We start from the raw sequence: 18,895 nt of genomic DNA on the forward strand, positions 1-18,895 counted from the left end.
GACAGTAACATATCCTGTTAGGGTTAGGTACCAAGAGATGGCAGCACTTGTTTGTCGGTTTCTTCATCGATGGCCGCCTATAATTAGTGATAGCCTTGGGCCAGCTATCTCTAATTGGTGGAGATTGAACTGCCCAATCAGTCTCTAAATGTTAGATAGGATTTAAAGGCCTACCCTACTCCCTGAAATGAAATAAAAGGTGTTAGCTTATTATTATTATTATTATTATTATTATTATTATTATTATTATTATTATTATTATTATTATTATTAGAATCCACGCTATCTTCTATTTTAATATCTTAATTATACCAATAATTATCAATATTCCAAACCAATCCCAATACAGAAAACTCGTGTGTAATGGTTATGCACACTTTACAATTTTTGCTATGTTTTTCAATTTTTTTCCCCCTAAGACGTGAAATTATTCTCTATGCCAACGGTACTCGGTATTCCCAGGTGGGCACCCTCCAAAGTACTAACCAAGCTCAACGCTGCTTAACTTCGGTGATCGGACGAGAACCGGGGTGTTAAGCGCGCGATGACCATTGACCATTATGCGGGGCCTCGCCGAGCCCTCCCGAGTGAGCGGGTTCTCCGGCAGGCGCCCTTCAGCGATAGCGACATAATATTTTAAATAATTATTATAAAATAAATATATATAAAAATAAATTCGCTAATGCATTCTATTCCCGAAAGTGAATAGCGAGCCGATTTAGTCCTCAGCAACTTCTGAAGAGTAGTGGGCAGCTAGATTCCTCACAGGAAACTAGTTACAAGTTTAACTGTTACAAGACCATCAGTAATTTATTGGCATCTGGGGAGGAAAGTATGGCAGACAAGTACCGCCATCTCACGGCTTAAACCCTAACATTACATATTGTCTAAAACAATGGGATGAACAGTCTATTTTCATGAGTTTACAGAAAAAAAACCCGATTTTCTAATAAAAAATGAAAAAACGCTTTCTCTTTTCAGAGATCGATTATTTCGGGAACTGATATAAAAATTCTTAGAAAAAGTTTGGCAACCAGAATCGAACTTACAACAGTAAGTTCGATTCTGTTTGCCAAACGTTTTCCTAAAATTTTCTACTATCAGTTCCCGAGATGGCGGTACTTGTCTGTCTTACTTTCCTCCCCAGATGCCAATAAAATTACTGATGGTCTTGTAACAGTTAAACCTGTAACTAGTTTTCTGTGAGGAAACTAGTATTTCTTTGGGCATCCTAGCGCTATAGATGAAAATGTCGTTTCTACAGAGCTATACATGCATCTATGGGTAATTATTATAATAATTCCTTCTGTACCAAGGCTGGTACAGAAGAAATATGCTCCCATATCTTGGGCAAGTTTGAAACTTGCCCAAGATGTGGGAGCTTCTTGAGTTCATGCTTCTTTTTATTTATTTATTTTTAAATAAAAATAATAAAAACTTACACCAATTTCTCCTTATTGCCTATTGTATATAGATGAATAGTTTATTTTTTAATTATGTATTTTATTTTTTAATTATGTATTAGAGATTAATTTGCAATTGAAGCATTATCTTAGACGCTAAGAACATCAGTCTACTAATATCCAACCATGATGATTGATTTAGCTAGTTTGATTTATGACTGAAGCAACTCAGGCTACGAGGACTGCGTCAATTAAAAGTGTGTGTTCTTTTGCACAGTTTGTTTGTTTGTTTCGAGGGGATGAAATATCCAAGTTTCTGGGAGGAAAAAATCCTTCCACGTATGCGAATGGCTAACTCACCTTTAGTTGAAAAGTCCTAATAAAGGTTCTTCGCGTCGTAAACAGGATTCGAACTCAGCTGTTTCAAATCAAATGGCAACGTCGATACCGATGATGTGGCAGTCGAATAAGAATCTGAAAGCATACAGCTGGAAGGGCAGAGTGAATCTAGTGAGAGCAATCTCATTCCTGACAAACTGTATTAGGACCACAGTTACCCGTCTTAGACATGAAATGTGGATTATTTTCCCACTGATTAAACATCCGGGACATCTCACCTTTTGAGAAACCAGTCAGCTCTGCTGTTTTCAAAATCGTGACTCCAGCCAGAAGGACACCCACAATAAGTCATTTATCGGACTCCTAACGATCCTTTCTTTTTTTTCCATTGCGATCAACACTATTGACAATCACAGACCAGAAGCATTCTTAAATACTTGCCTAGAAGACGCGGTGACGCACGTGACCAAATATTTTGCATATATATTGCAGAACTGGCGTTTTGTGTGTATATCTGCATAAAATTTTCTAATTCAGTGGATGATATGTGTATATTTTAATACACTACATACCTTCATGCGATAATGAGCCTTATTTTAAACAAATAAAGAGAGAGAGAGAGAGAGAAAGTTTGTTTTTGCAATAAGGAGTAGGCACACGAGTTTTGAATAAAAAATATTTGCCATCTTTATTAGAAGGTCCGATAACTTTTTTCATTTGAAGAGTTCTTATAAATATATATAAATATATAAATAAATGGTCCTAATGTATATTATTTCATTGAACCCCATCTCTTCACAAAACAGTATTACATTACATAAGTTATTCTCGAACACTTTAATGCTACCATTTGAACCGTCCCAGAGAAATATGCAATACGATTTTGATATTCGGTCTAGTTTACCAAATGTTGAAATGTTGATTTTCTACGAATAACCAATAACATTTCTGGCTAGATGGGTGAAGAAAAATCGCTTTTCATATTCCCCTTTGTCTGTAATGAAAGAACTTTGAATGGAGTGTTTGTGAGCTATATGTTCGCCCATTGAGAGCAGTGAAGTTAGCTGTGTTCAGCTGAACTTAAGATTGACTTGGGCATTTTATATTTGTAGCTTTCCGTTTCATTATATGCCGAACCTTCCTTGATCAACGGGTTTGGGTAGTTGCTTGTCTTGATAAAGAACTTCACAGCTAGATCTAGGAGAAGGGAAGAGATGCAAGGGATGTTGACTTCTCTATGGATCTGGGAGTTTCTATTAAACCAATGGACATCTAGAATCATCCTCAAGCACTTGTTCTATAATCTCTGTAGTTTTTGAATATTTGTATTCGCGGTGTGGCTCCATACGGGGGATGCGTAAGTGATGACCAGTCTGTAAATTGTTAATTTTGTTTGTGTGTCCAGTTTACTGCTGAGGGGGATGTATCAAAAATCTTAACTTTTCCTGGCCAGTTGTCGCTCAGCAGCAGCTTTCCCAATCTGAGGAATTTCTTGTATACCTCCTCAAATATGGCCTCATTCACAGGTTTTGCCATGACAACAATAAGTGAAAAATGTGTAAAGACACAGATAGAGAAAGAATAGAGATTGCTCAGGTGCCGCGAGCAGATTACAGACAATCCTGTGGACTTTTGGGGAGTCCACTAGCAAATCCCGTAGACACACAGATGTCTCTACCAGCAACAACATATTATAGTTAACTTCCCTAAAATAGGGAAAAGGAGTGTCAAGAATCTACTTGGCTACAGATTGAAGTCCTTCCTCCCTATAATACCTTAAATCCACCACTGGTCCTCACTGCGGGTGGGGCAGATCTCTTGCATGTTTCATGCAGAAGGGGAGACAGTAGGATCAAACTGTCAGCTGCAGTGCAATGTGAGATTCCTGAAAAACCCTGTATGCAATCCAATCAGGCTCAATCTAAATTAATACGTCTGTTCTCGTCAACAGTAGAATTTCTAGTCCTTATATTCCTTATAAGGACTGGCTAAAAGGGGCGAAGCAAGAATGCTTTTCATCTTCTCCGTTATCTGTATCGGACAGTGTATGGATAAGGTGTTATTGAGCTATTAAAGCTCTGATCATGGCAGGAGAGTAACAGCAATAGCCGAGCCGCAGTTAGGACTTCATTGGCTACAGCACTGCCATCCATTACCCTCCAAGGGTATTACTCGTTCCAACATATAGTAGAGTTTCTAGTCCTTATAAGGACTGGCTTAAAGGGACGAAGCAATGCTTTTTATCTTCCCCGTTGTCTGTAGAGGAAAGTGTATGGATAAGGTGTTATTGAGCTATTAAAGCTATGATCATGGCAGGAGGGTAACAGCAATAGCCAAGCCTCAGTTAGAACTTCATTGGCTACAGCATTACCCTCCAAGGGTATTAATCACCTACCAGTAGAATTTCTAGAAGTCTACCAAATAAATTAAGAAGAAATGATTGAAATAAATAAATGGTGTATTTGATAATCATCTTAAAAAAAAAAACTTGTATTTTTTGATAAACCTATAAATCTTTTAAAAATTTGAATTTTTTTAAAAAATCTTATTTTAAGAACGTATATTAAATATGCAGAAAAATAACTCAAACTTCTGGTAGAATATGAAAGTTTTACGAACTCAAAGCAGCCTTTATCAAGAGTTATTCGTTCTTCCGAGGTGGTACACATGGAGGCAACTCTTATCAAAAAAAATTCTTTTTCATCGCCAGCATTCAAAATATGGATTTTTTTTTTTTTAAATGATATGTTTATTCGTGCTTGAAGGAACACAAGCGTAGTGAGCACTCACTAAATGAGTCCGAGATTAACTGTGTAAACTGCCACAGTCATAATAAGCATGTCAAAACAAAAATCGACTGCAAGCACGTGAACTTAATGACACTGTCCGATATTTAACTACAACAGATAGCTCAAAATTAGAATACCTAAGAAGCTAAAGATCGACGGTAGGATATTCTTATACATACAGTATATCATATTTTAATACACTGTACTAATAAAATATTACATATTATACAATAGAAATAAAATAACATGGATATAAAATTGTATACATTTTATTTTAGAAACTCTAAACAAAGGCATAAAAGTTACATTAATTAAAGGAAAGATTTTGCATGCACGTAAACGTTAAAAATTATAACATTATGTACATCAAATATCAAATTTTTATAAAAGCTATACATTTTATGAACCTGAAAGTTATTTATCCCTATTTTATAATTTTCAGGAGATTGTAATACTGTGAAGTGTGAACTTCTTTGGGGTGCCCTAGGGACTGAGTCCTTCACTCTTTATCCCATTATCCGAGTTTCAGCTTTCTTTTGTGATGAAGAATTTCGGTCTTTATGTTTGAAGCGATCTGATGGCTTGTAGTCAGCTGCTTGTCGAATCAGCTGAATTGGGTGATTGTCTGTGACTGTGAAGAATTTTTCTGCAATGCCTATCATATTGGTCTTGATATCTGGCAGGTTAGCGCATCGGTGTAACTGAAGGTTTATGATGAACCAGGAAGCATTTAACGCATTCGTAGGCATTTGTTCTGGATTGTTTGTAGTCTTTGGATGTTTCTTTTAGTTGTGTGTCCCCAGGCTGGTGAGGCATGGGTTAGTTTTTTTTTTTTTTTTTTTTTTTTTTTTTATGTTGGGCCCATATATGAAAGGTTGGCTGGAACCTATATGGATACCGTAGTTGAGGTCTTATCATTGATTTGTAGAGGAGAATTCAGTTGTTCCTATTCATGAGTGGGTATAGCTGTGATATGATCTGGTTGGTTTTAGTGGAGATACTGTTTATGTGTGTCTTGAAGTTTAGGCGTTTATCAAGCTCAACTCCTAGATATTTGGTTGAGTTGTGCCAAGGGATGATTTTTCCGAATATTTGTATGCTTGTATTCGGTTCTGTTTTCCGTCTGGTGAATAGTACTGCGGAGCTTTTTTTCTGAATTGATTGAGATGAAGCCATTTGCTGTACCAATTCTCGAGTTCGTTGATGGCCATCTGTTGAAAATTTATCGAAAGTTATCGAAAATTATATATTAAAAACTTGCCTATATTAAATATAAAAATTTGCCAACCACATTCTGTTCACACTTCACTCATGCAAAACAAATTAAACTCAGAAAACAAAAACAGCAACTGATGATAAATGACAATGTTCAATTGGATTGGTTGACACAATAACCGATCACAGCCTCTAGGTGCTATTGTCTCAGAGCTCATCGCGTCGCCTTCTGAGCGATTAAAAACTAATAGAACGCTAAAGATTTGGCCCACTGCGCCATCTGTACATCTTTTCAAAGGGCTCAAAAGTATATGTATTTTGAACGCACACCCGGTCTATTAACGCGAATGTGATGCAATTTTTACGCATCGAAAAGTGTCCTCTTCATGAAGCATTAGTATATTGTATTTACTTTTAGGAATCACGCGAAGTCTAGAAACAATTAGGGGTCTTTAACGGAAATAAATGTAAAAATATAATATTGGTGGTATTGCTATTTGGTGGATGAGCTCTACACACCTAGCACACCCTGAATATTCGCCCCTGATTTTCACAATCAGAGTCAATGAAACAATTATTCCAAATGGTTTTCATTGACAATCAAACCAATTCATACTGTTGCAGTAGTGGTTGATACAACATTAGGAATCCCAAATGGCTGCTGTTGTCTGGCATACTCTCTTTCCCGGATGCCTATAAAATCATTGCTAACCTTGGGCCAACTATCAGTGACAGCTAAATTTGCAGGTTGGCTGCGAATCGATGTTCAAAAAGCAAGGTTAAACAGCCTCACCTACTCCATTTGTTGGAATAAAAGATCCTAGAGTATTTATTTATTTCATATGGACCAAGAGATGGCAGCATTTGTTTGCCCATCTCTCATCGATTGCCACTTATAATTAGATAGTCTTGGAGCAGCTATATCTGATTGGTTACTGGTGGAGTTTGAACTTACCCTTAGTTTCCAAAAGTTATACAAGGCTAAACGGTCTCGCCTAATCCCCATAGGAGAATAACAGGCGTTCCATCTATCATCCATCTATGCATTAAACAGCAATAAATGGAATATCACTTACATGCCTGGTGATGTGCAACACCAGCCTTTGCCAGATAGTCCTGTCGTATGATTTTCTCAAAGCTTCAACTCTCTGAAGATCAGTCACTCCAGACACACTACCCATCCATTTCATTGAGCGTCTATCCCTTTCTCTTTTTTAGGAAAGGATAGACCGTCAATGAAACCTTCTGTTACTGTTTTGTGAAGTCCTTCCATCCTTTCAATGTGTCCAAAGTCAGCTTTCTTCTATCATTATGGGGGAGGAGCCTTAAAGTTCTACTGATCCTTTCTAGCACCATTCGTTTGTTTGCCTTTCAGAATATGATATTCAAAATCCTCAACATTGTTCCTGTAGTGATAGATCCATCCTTTCAGATTTTAGACAAATCTCTGACTTGTTTTAGCCATTCGTAATCGTCTTCTGAATCGCAATTCTTACATTAATAAAAGAGCCCAGGTATTCGAACTTCCTGACTTCTTCAATTCTTTTTCCACTACGGTTCTAGAACTTCCCTTTCCTTTGAGAACCATAATCTTTGTCTTGCTAGGATTAAGTTGAAGTCCTCTGTTCTTACTGATCTCGTTGACTTTGTCAAGAATTTGTCTTAGTTTTTCCTTTGTCATTACAAAAGAATAGTCATCATCGGCACACCTCAGATTACTGATCAATCTGCCATCTATCCTGATTACTGTCTTAAGCTCATCCTGTATTAAACTCACACACGATGTCCTCAGCATAGATACCAAACAGGTGAGGAGAAATTAGGCATCCTTGCATAACTCCCTTTCCAACCTGAAGTCGATCAGTTAATCCAACACCTGTTCTTACTGGGCTTCTCGCTCACTGTAGTGAGCAAGAAGCCATGGTAACACACTAGCCTGATAGCATCTTGAGGGAAATCCATTATTTTCATTACTCCTCACAGTTTTATATGCTGAACACAGACAAAAGCTTTACAATAGTGTATGAAACACATTACCATAGGGTGTCTAAATTCTTTATACTTTTCTATGATCTGTATAAGACAAAGGATCTGATGTGTCTGGTTATCCTTACCTTTCCTAAAACTTGCTTGTTCCTCAGGCATCCCTCAACTTTTCTTTATTCTCTCTGCTGTACAGTTCCTCACAATATTTTCTCAATATGTTTGTTTTTAAGTTCTGTTAGTACTACTCCATTCCTGTGTTTGATGACATTCAATTTAGGCTTAAACTTGTTCTTTAGGTCACAAACTAAAAAAAACATCCTTTTATAATTGTACCTCTTTATCTGGAATTCTGTCTCTTCACATTATTAGTATAAACTTTTCTTTGTATGGCTCTTCTGACTTCTCTATGTAATATCTTACATTATTTGATCCTTGTATGTCTTTGTTTCTCCAACCGCCTTCTTTTGATTAGATCCCATATTGAATCTGAAGTCCATGGGTCTCTTGGTCTTCTAATTGGACAGAGATACTTCTTGCCCCACCAAAAAAAAAAAAAAAAAAAAGATGGATCAGTAAGCTTAAAAATGTAAAATAAATCCAGAATGAGTTATAATCATTTATCATTTTATGCAGTCTTCAATAAAATTTCACCATTTGGCCACTAGATGGCGCTAATGATTGTTTGCAGATGCTACGTGTTTGGATTTTTCTTTTGGTATAGAAAACTAGAACTCAGTTGCTCAGTCAGCATAGATGAAGCCTTTTGGTCAGAAAGACCCTGGTTCGATTCCCATCAGTGACGTGAGGAGACTATCTAGTGTCTTTCGACTAAAGGTGAGTTAGCCGGTCTCATATGGAGCTAGGGTTTTTTTCACCCGAAAACTAGGGTGTTTCGATGCCCCAGGACAGCAAACGTTCCCTGTGAACACATGCTTCTACAGACATAGGACACCTCCAGGAATAAGGAGTAACCAACCTATTCCGTAGGATTTCAGTTCTGAATACCTACATGGCAAAACGTGTAGGTCTACGTGTGATTGTACATTAGGACAGAATGTTGGCAACACGTTCATTGCTAATCACGCGATATCGCGTGATGCGAGTTCTCACCGGACGGCCGATCACGTGTTATCACGTGGACGTCGCTAACTAAATAAAAAAAAATTTGGCCACCACACTAAATTCCAATTTTCAGCTTGGCAATGAACGATATCGCGCGATGCGCGTCCCCACCAAACGGCCGATCACGCGATAACGCGTGATCGGCCGTTTGGTGGGGACGCGCATCGCGCGATATCGTTCATTGCCAAGCTGAAAATTGGATGTCTGTAGAAGCATGTGTTCACAGGGAACGTTTGCTGTCCTGGGGCATCGAAACACCCTAGTTTTCGGGTGAAAAAATCTATATCTATATCTTGGTCTTCCTCTGGGTCGTTTTGCTGCCAACCTGGCAGAGAACACTTGTTTTGGTAATCTTTCCTCGCCCATTCTGTTTAAGTGACCATACCACCTGAGATTAGCTCTGCTAACGCATTCCTGGATGCTGACAATGCCAAGTTCTTTCCTAATATCCTCGTTTTTAATATGATACTGCCATTGATGCCATCTGTTCACGCCTATAATCTTTCTCAGGACTCTCATATCTGTGGTCTCTAGTCTTTGGTCAAGTGTTTTACTTCTGACCCAGCTCTCGGATCCATAAGTTAAAACTGATTTGAACACTGTCTTGTATACAGCTAATTTAGTGTTCCGACTAATTTCTCTCTTATTCCATATGAATTTATTCAATTGACTTCCCACCATACCAGCTTTGCTGATTCTGTTGTCTATTTCTATATTTAATTTACCATCTTCACTAAAAATCGTGCCTAAATAGCTGTAATGTTTTACTTGTTCCACAGGTTCTCCATTCACAACACAGTTGACATTTTCAATGATTCTGCCTATTTTCATTGTCTTTATCTTTTTATAGCTGACCTTCATACCATATCTATTACAACAGCTGTTGAATTTAGTCAGAGAATCTTGCAGACTTGTAGCGGATTTATTTAGAAGTATAACATCATCTCCATAAAGCAAAGAGCTGACATTAACATCTCCAATTTTGATATCAGGTTTAATACCACTTTCCTTCATAATGTGATCCATATAGATAATGAATAACAGAGGGGATAATGTACATCCTTGTCTCACACCAGATTTAACATTAAACCATCTTCCTGTACTTCCTTCAATTCTAACTGCTGACTTACAACTCAAATAAAGACTAAGTATTGCTTGATATAATGCCCCATTGACACCATATAACTGCAGTGTATTGAATATCTTGGCACCTTGTCATATGCCTTTTCCAGATCAACAAAACTTAAATACAGATCTTTGTTATATTCCCATGCTTTCTCGACTATTTGTCGTAAAGTGAAGATCTGATCCTGACAGCCTCTATTTGGCCTGAATCCAGCTTGTTCTTCACCAAGCTTTTCTTCCACAATTCTTCTCACCCGTTTCTCAAGTATACTTGCATAGATCTTGCCAGGAACACTCAGTAGGGAAATACCTCTGTAATTCTCACATGCAGTTTGATTTCCCTTTTTATATATGGGTACTATGAGAGCTCTACTCCAATCATCGGGAATTCGTCCCTCTGTCCAGGCTTTATGAACTATGCAGTGCAGCCACTGTAAGACTCTTATACCACCATACTTCAGCATTTCTGGTCGAATATCATCTACTCCTGCTGCCTTTCCACATTTCAAGCCTTTGATGGCTTTTTCTACTTTAAGTATGGATATGTATTCCTGACTGCATGCCTGCTCAATGTCTTTTACCACTGTGCTGACAGCACTGCTTGTTTCATTTAGCAGTTTTTCAAAGTAATTACTCCATACTTCAAGGATATCTTTTTCTCCCGTTTTCATGTCACCTTTATCATCTCTAATTCCTTTTATAGCACTCTTTCCTCCATTCTTAAGCTTCTTCAACAACCTCCAGAATATTTTGCCACCTTCTTGATATTTATTTTCTATATTCTTGCCAAAGTCCTCCCATGACTTTTGTTTAGCATTCTTGCATTTGTCTCTATATTCTCTAAGAGCACAAGCTGACTTGTTTGCCAGGAACTTTTGATATGACTTCTTCTTTTCCTTCACTGCCTCTTTAACTTCCTGTGTCCACCAGGGAGTTCTGATTTTTTTATCCTTACAGACAACTTCACCACATGCCTCTCTGGCTGAATGAATCAATGTTTTCTTCAGAGTTTGCCACTGAATCTCCAAGGTTTGATTCCTGTTCTCAAACTCTTTCATTTTTTTCTTCAATAATCTTTGTGTATTTTAGTCTACAGCTCACATCTGAGAGCTGCTCAACTTTTATTCGCTTTAAAACTTTCTTACACGTTATTCTTTTCAATATGAAATTCAATTTTATCCTGCTCAAGACTAAATAGTGATCACTTCCAATTTCAAATCCTCTGTACACTCTGGTGTCCTGCACCAGGGAGAAAACATCACTATCAACAATAACATAGTCAATGAGACTTTTCTTATTCCTTGCCTCTTCTCTCCATGTGAATTTGTGCACATTTTTATGTTGGAACATGGTGTTCGTAATAACCAGTCCATGTCCTGAGCAGAAATCCAACAGATATTTGCCATTATTATTAGCTTTACACTTTTCTCCAAATTTTCCCAAAATATTTTTGTATGTCTGACAATCATTTCCTACTCTGCTATTTAGATCCCCAACAAGGACCAACTTTTCATTTTTCATTGTGTCAGTTGCTTTTTCTAAAGCCTCAAAAAATTCCTCCACTTCTACCTTAGTAGAACCTTCTGTGGGACCATAGGCACAAATAAGTCTCATTGTCCAGTTCCCCATTCTCATATTTGCCCACATTACTCTACTTGAGACTGACTGCCATTCAAGAAGATTTGCCTCGTATTTTGTGTTGAATACTATGGCTACTCCTTCTTTTCCTTGATTGTCATTGCCTGAATATAACATTTTGTATTTATTGCTCAGAAAGATCTCACCAGTTTTGGTCTTTTTTGTTTCAGTCACCCCTATTATGTCGATCTGGTACTTATCTAATTCCTCAGCTAGCTCCATTTCTTTGCCATTCAGGCTTCTTATGTTGATAGTACCGATCTTCAACTCTGGTGATGTTGAGTTGGGGTTTATTTTCAGATTTGTTCCAGTAGCTGACTTTTCGCTGTTCGCCCTGGTTCCCTGGCGAAAATAACAGGGGCCTTGTTTAACCGGGCGATGCCCCAGCCGGCATGAAATTTTGTCATGTTGTACCATCATTCTATCAATTTTCAGCTTGGCAATGAAAGTGTTAAAGAAGAATAATGATATATTTAAAATCAACCATGATGTCAATGCATTGAAACAATGGAACATTTCAAAGATTTACTCTTGGAATTATACAACGATAAAAATCCAAATGATTGTGATATCGATGGCAATGTACTTTTCGAGCAACTCAAAACTTTACGTTTCATAAAAAAAGGATATATCCCCTCACGATTTGCTGAACTTCATATATATGAGATCAGTTTACATGATACGTTTCTGAATATTTCAGTTGTTTTCAGAATTTATCTAACATTACCACTATCAGTAGCTTCAGGGGAAAGAAGTTTCTCAAAACTCAAAATAATTAAAAATTATTTACAATCAAGCATAACCCAAGAAGTTTTAACAGATTTTCCTATATATATATATATATATATATATATAGAAAATGATATTATGGATAGTTTAAACTTTGGCGAATTAATTAAGAATTTTGTGGCATTAAAAGCATGAAGGGTACAAATTTTGTGATTTTATAAGGTATATAATGTGATTGTATTTATAAACTTACGCATTTCTTATGTATATATGATTCAAACTTATTTTGTTATACATATAATTACATACTTTTCATATGTGATTTCCTTGTTTTGTTTTGTGTGATTACTCTCATACTTATTACTATAATAAATATATATTACAATGGAGCCTGTGTAGCTCAGTGGTGGATGTTTGCACACCACAGTGCTTGACCACACGGAAAACTTTTTTGATTTCGAATCTAGTCGGCGACTAGAGGAAATTTTTCTAAGCTTTTTTTGACCGGTTCCCGAGTTAGTCGATCTCTGGCACAGGCAAGCAGGTTTTTTCTCCCGGAAACTCGGGTTTTTTGTCTCGTAAACTGAAGAAAATCGACCGTAGAACCCACACTATTTCAGACATTAAATATATTGTGGTAGGGACCACGAGATGGCAGCACTTGTTGAGCTGTCGCTCTTCACTGCATGCCGCTTAATTAGTGATAGCCTTTGGCCAGCTATCTCTGATTGGGTACCAGTGGAAATTGAACTGCCCACTCAGTCTCCAAAAGTTAGATAGGGCTAAAATGGCCTGGCCTACTCCCTATATATGGGAAAAAAGGTGTTAGCTGATTTTCTTTTGATGTTATATATATATTATAATTATAAAAATGTTCCCTTTTTTAATTCCTTTCAAGGAGATGTTTTTTAAAGTTTGCACAAAGGTGGCTCATATGCACCCAGCTGCCCTACTCACAACCATCTGTAGCAATTCATTCCACTCATTCACCACGCCACTCTCCAAGAACCTAGTCCACACACCCTGAAAAATTTATTTTGTGTCAATCTTATAGAATCCCTTTAGTAACTAACTTGTTTCTATCATTGTGGATCTAAATTGGCAAAATATATACTGGTGGACACTAATAACTGCTAGTTCTCCAGATGTTGAAACAGTTAACTGTTGGTAGCTTTCTCCATTACTTTGAACAAAATTGAGGTGAAAAACAGGTCAGTAACTTGATGGGACATTTATCACCTTTTTTGAATCAGCTGCATATGGGCTTCCTTCCAAACATGGGACAGATGTCAGCCGAGCATACAGTGTGTGAAGGAAAAAGAACAGGTGTCAGTTAAGAAGCACAATTGGTTGATTCCATCAGGACCAGCTGCCTTTTGGTACCCAAGTTTTTCAAGAATCTTCTTTCTTTCTGGTGGAAGGCTACAGAAGTATGCAATGCAATGTTCTAGGCAAAGAAAGAGTTAATTTACCTTGCCATGAATGAGTTTTAAGAGAAGAATGAAGCCCAGATATCAGCCTTGTCTTTATTGCTATCATAAGAGTGAGACAGACGGAGCACAGATGGATAAAAGTAGTCTCAACAGATTTGGCAAGAGGCCAGAAGGCATGAATGCCAGTGGAAGGCGAGGATTCTGCATTTAGCACAGTTTAAAAAAATCATCTTTGTAAAGCCATCATTAAAAGCACTACACTTAGTGCTTTTAATGATGGTTTTACAAAGTGTTAGGATAACTGAGTAGGCTGTGAAGAAAAGTGCTTTGATTTCAAGTCACTTGTGATAAGTTTTCTTTTCTGGGACTGCCCTAGTACACACTTGGAATATCATGGTTTAGACATAGAACAGGGTGAGAAATGAAACTTTCCATTCAATTCCAATATGGGCTATTTCTGTAAATAAAGTTCACAATAAATATTTCATTCATACCTGAAGTATGAATGAAAAGTAGTCTGACCATGGAAAGGAGTAAAAGTCGCATAAGCCCTCCCACTTAACATCACTGTAATGGAATAGTACTAGTTTGTGAATGGTTCGAGGATGTTCTACTGGAGATAAAACTTGGATGAGATCTAAATGGTTGAGACAGTTGTAGGTATCCTCCCGAGATGAGTCTTCGGACTCCTTGGAGGTGTCAGGAATAATAATAATAAATTGGCAAGAGATGCAATGACCTCTAATGGCATAGTTAAAAAGAAATCCAATAGTGTTAGATGAATGAAGGTGATTGTTAGGAATTCTGGTAGGGAGATGATTGCTTAAAGCAAAAATCTCTGCCTCCCTTTCAGACTGGTCCGTGCAATTAGAAAAAGGGAGTCAATTAGAGTTGTGGACATTAAAATCAAAGAAAGATGAATTTAGTGTTTTGGAATTTGGAATGAATGAAATCAGTGTAATTTGAACAGTTAATACAATCACATAGGTTGTTAGTTGTTAAATGTGGTGAAATTTATATCATTGTCCTAATGAGTTGGTGAGTGATGAAATTCTTTTTTTTTTTTTTTTTTTTTTTTTATATAAACAGAATATCAGTTTACTTTTATGCTATAGGATTTTTTTTCTTCATATATTCTTTTGTGAGCTTAATGTACATTTTTGTACTTGGAGTGGGATAGTGGGATAAATGTTAAATTTGGAGACCCTGCTCTAGATAACAAACAGTACTTTTTAATCCCATTTCAGCCTTCAATGAACAGAATGACCATTTTGCAACTTGTTTCATACTTGCTTCTCAAGGGGTTATTTTTCTCAAGCCACTTTTATTTGGCATATTACAAATTTTTGGAAAAACAAAACTTGAACAATAGTCAGGGGATTTGGTAACATTTGGGGATGAAACCCTTTATTCTAGAAAGATTATTTCAGTTATTTGGTCAGAGAAAGGTGCTTGGATCAAGAGAGAGCAGAAACAATGATGAGATTATGGAGGTCATCCAATTCGGAGTCAATGTGCCAAAGGACATAAGACTGTTTACTAGGTGAAGGATATGTACTGCAGAAAAGAAAGCTTGGACAGGCTATCGTTTGAGTTACCAATACAACAGCTGACATCAACAGTATGGTTACTTATCTGGTATGGATGTTGATTATTATTAATGGTCCAGAGCCTAAAGCGCTCTACTCATCTGCCCAACCCAACCTCAAGCAAAATGCAGAACACAAAAAATCCACTTCCGTCCCCCTAAACCTGGGATACCTCAGAAAAAAATGCATGCTCTCATAACATAGAGATATCCCTCAAGTCTTAAGATGAGCTATATTTGTCCACTTACCTAAAAAAAAGATCCTCTCCACCATCTGGACTATCCTGGGGGTCTACAGTATCCATTGCACCTGCAAGCTTAAATACTTAAGACAAACTGGAAGACCTGTCAACATCCATCTAGAAGAACATAGAAAATGTGTCTTTCATCTATACTACAGTCATTTCTGGGTGGCAGACCATGACAGGGATAGAGATTACCAGATCAAATGAAAGAAAACCTCCCACCTATACAAAAACAGATTTAAATCTGAAAGACTATTTCTTGAATCCACCACAACACTAACATTCCTCAAACTTGAACAAATTTGGCTGCATCACACTATAAAAATCTGGAAGAACATTTTGAGACCATCAACAAGTGTCCATCACCACACCCATATAGGGCACAATCTTTTACAAGCACTCTGTGTTTGCTTTCCTACTAGCATGTCTGTGCTCATATCTGTTGTGCTCATGATGCCATGGTGATCAAGGAGAAATATTAGCTTATTAATCTAATTAGCTAAATAAATTTAGTTAATTATTAGCTTTAAACGTGTTTTTCCATTAAACAACATGAATGATCTATAGTATGGTTTGGAAAGAAAACTGATTAAGAAATAGTGATAGGCATTAGAATGATCATCTGGCAGATGAACAATATTCATTGCTTACAGGATATATAGCAAATTAGTTTCCCTTATCTGCAGAACTGAAGAAGGAAAGCTAATTTGAGTTGTGGGTGTCTTCATCCTCAGGAATATGATCTGAACAAATATTCATTCGGTATTAATATTTGAATAATGAATGAATGTCAGATCTGACAGATGTACAGGTGAAGGGAGGAGTCATGAAGGAACAAATCATGCAAGGTATAGTCAGGATAGTTAAAGAGGTAAGTAAAGCATAATGGCTGTTGTTTAATGTAGCAAAATGTTAAATGTTATGCATTATAAGATGAAAGATTACGTATTGCACATTACATTGATGGTAATGCAGGAAATTGAAGACATTAAGGATTTCGGTTGATAGTGGACAGAGAGTTGAGGTTCAAAGGGCATAATGCAAAATTGGCAAAATAGCTTAAAGCATTATTCATGTCAAAGTTTCTGGAACAAAAATCTAGGTGGAAAGTGGAATGCAAACAAATAATATACTAGCTAAAATTAATTATTTACAGCCAACATTTTGCTAGCTTAAGCTAGTATTATCAGAGGTGATTTAACACACACACTCGGTGAAGACAAACTAAAATAACCTGGATAACAAGAGAGGAAAAAAAAAGCTAAAAGGTTCACTTAAATGTTGAAGAACACATTGATAAGTACACATAGAGAAGTAATTATTCATCTTTATAGGGTGATGATGTGGCTACACCTGAGCTCAGATTTGGTTACCTAGGTTTCTTAGAATGAGATGGTTGATGAGGAGGAGCCAGAGATGACAAAAATGGTGAAAGGTTTCTGGAATGCTCCCTATGACTGAAGATGTGGAGTTGAAAAGTTTAGTTGAAAGGTAGAAAATAAGGGACATACTAGAAATGTATCATTACTAAAGGCATTTTAAAAGACTGGTACAAAACATGACAAGTATAAAAAGAACTGTGGTTATTCCTAAGTTGTGTAAGAGTATGGTTAGTAAAGGTGTGATAACTAAATTTTTTGTTTGGAGAATTGTTAAAGATGGGAATGGAGTGCCAGAGGAACTGTTAGTGCTATGAGAGTGAATGACTCTAACATGTTCATTGTAAACACGCGATATCGCGTGATACAAGTTCTCACCGCCCACCGATCACGCATTATCGCGTGGACGTCGCTAACTAAATAAAAAAATAAAAAAAAGTTGGCCACCACACGAAATTCCAATTTTCAGCTTGGCAATGAACGATATCGCGCGATCACGCGATGCAAGTTCTCACCAAACGGCCGATCACCCGTTATCGCGTGGATGTCGCTAACTAAATAAAAAAATATAAAAAATTTGGCCACCACACGAAATTCCAATTTTCAGCTTGGCAATGAAAGTGTTAAGGAATATGATAGCTATTGTGTGAAAAATGGTTACTTAGTATGAGCCTTCTATGATGAGCCTTCCAACTCCATGGAGTTGGAAGACTCATAATAATAATAATAGAAATAATAATAATAATTAAGAAAAGTATTATAACTTTTGCCACTGAAAACATTTTTTCAGCAGCAAATAATAAGAATATACTGTGTACATTATTAATATGCAAAAAAAATGAAATAATATTATTAATCACATTATTTTATATTTTTTTTATTGCCACCACTTTCAACACAACTTAGACACTTTGTTCTAAAGTATATACAAATACAAATGATATGTGTACAGAAACAGCGGTGTGCAGTAGAGAATTATGAGGTATCTATGGTGGCCACAGGCAGCACCGGCCAATATGACAAACTACAAAAAAAACATAATGGCAGTGCTCTAAAATATCTCATTTGGCACTTGAAAAGACTATGTAGTGCTGTGCAGCTAGATGCTTCATAGAGATAAATCCATAGAAAAAAATTTCTACAAACATTTTGCTCATTTCAAAAAAAACAATACCACAACAGGCACTAAGAAGATTTTACTCATTAGTGATTTACCAACATTTTTGACAATTTTTCATTAGTCAAAGTCATATAAAAAACAAGGTAACAAATAAATTCCTAAATTGTAATTAACTATTGCAACAATACAGTTAAACTCTTCTTTGGCAGTTTAATTTATATCAGTGATTTTATATATCACTGAACCATTTGTACTCCTCAATTAATACATGGTTTTCTTATAAATTAAAGATACCAAGAAATTATATTCTTGGTTTAATCCTTTATCCAAGTGTAAACAAACAAAGTTTGTGCATGAAGTCATTTCACTTCTCTAATTTATAGCATAACCAAGTGAAAAAACTTTCAACATCTATCTCTAATCCAGAGTATTTTAATAATAAGGTGTGACACCTTTTGGCTACTTGTATATGGAAATATGGCTTCTGCATTACTTCAACCTTGGCATCACTTCTGGGTCTTGCACCCACTGATGAGACCTCAATAAAGGTTGAAACCAGCCTGGATAGTGACCCTTCCCATAATGCAGAGCATTATGCATGTCCATAAGGATATGTGCATTGTATTAAGGCAGTTTCTCAATGTGGGGTGTACGCCCCACAGGGGGACATTTAGAAAATGATGTTGCATTCTTCATCTCATCACTGATATACTCAAAACACTCACCATTGCCGGCGAGGGGAAGGGGGATATCAAAATCTTTGAGGCGTTGAGGTGGGGCATGG

General features: G+C 36.8%; 1 pseudogene; it reads right to left on the bottom strand.

Annotated features, from left to right (window-relative positions):
* Window positions 1-437: 437 nt before the first annotated feature.
* Window positions 438-556, bottom strand: LOC150106938 (5S ribosomal RNA; annotated as a pseudogene).
* Between the last annotated feature and the right edge of the window lie 18,339 nt (window positions 557-18,895).

The sequence above is a fragment of the Typopeltis vanoorti genome, chromosome 5 (assembly GCF_054136105.1).
Source record: "Typopeltis vanoorti isolate ZY-2024b chromosome 5, IOZ_Tvanoo_1.0, whole genome shotgun sequence".
Taxonomy (NCBI): domain Eukaryota; kingdom Metazoa; phylum Arthropoda; class Arachnida; order Uropygi; family Thelyphonidae; genus Typopeltis; species Typopeltis vanoorti.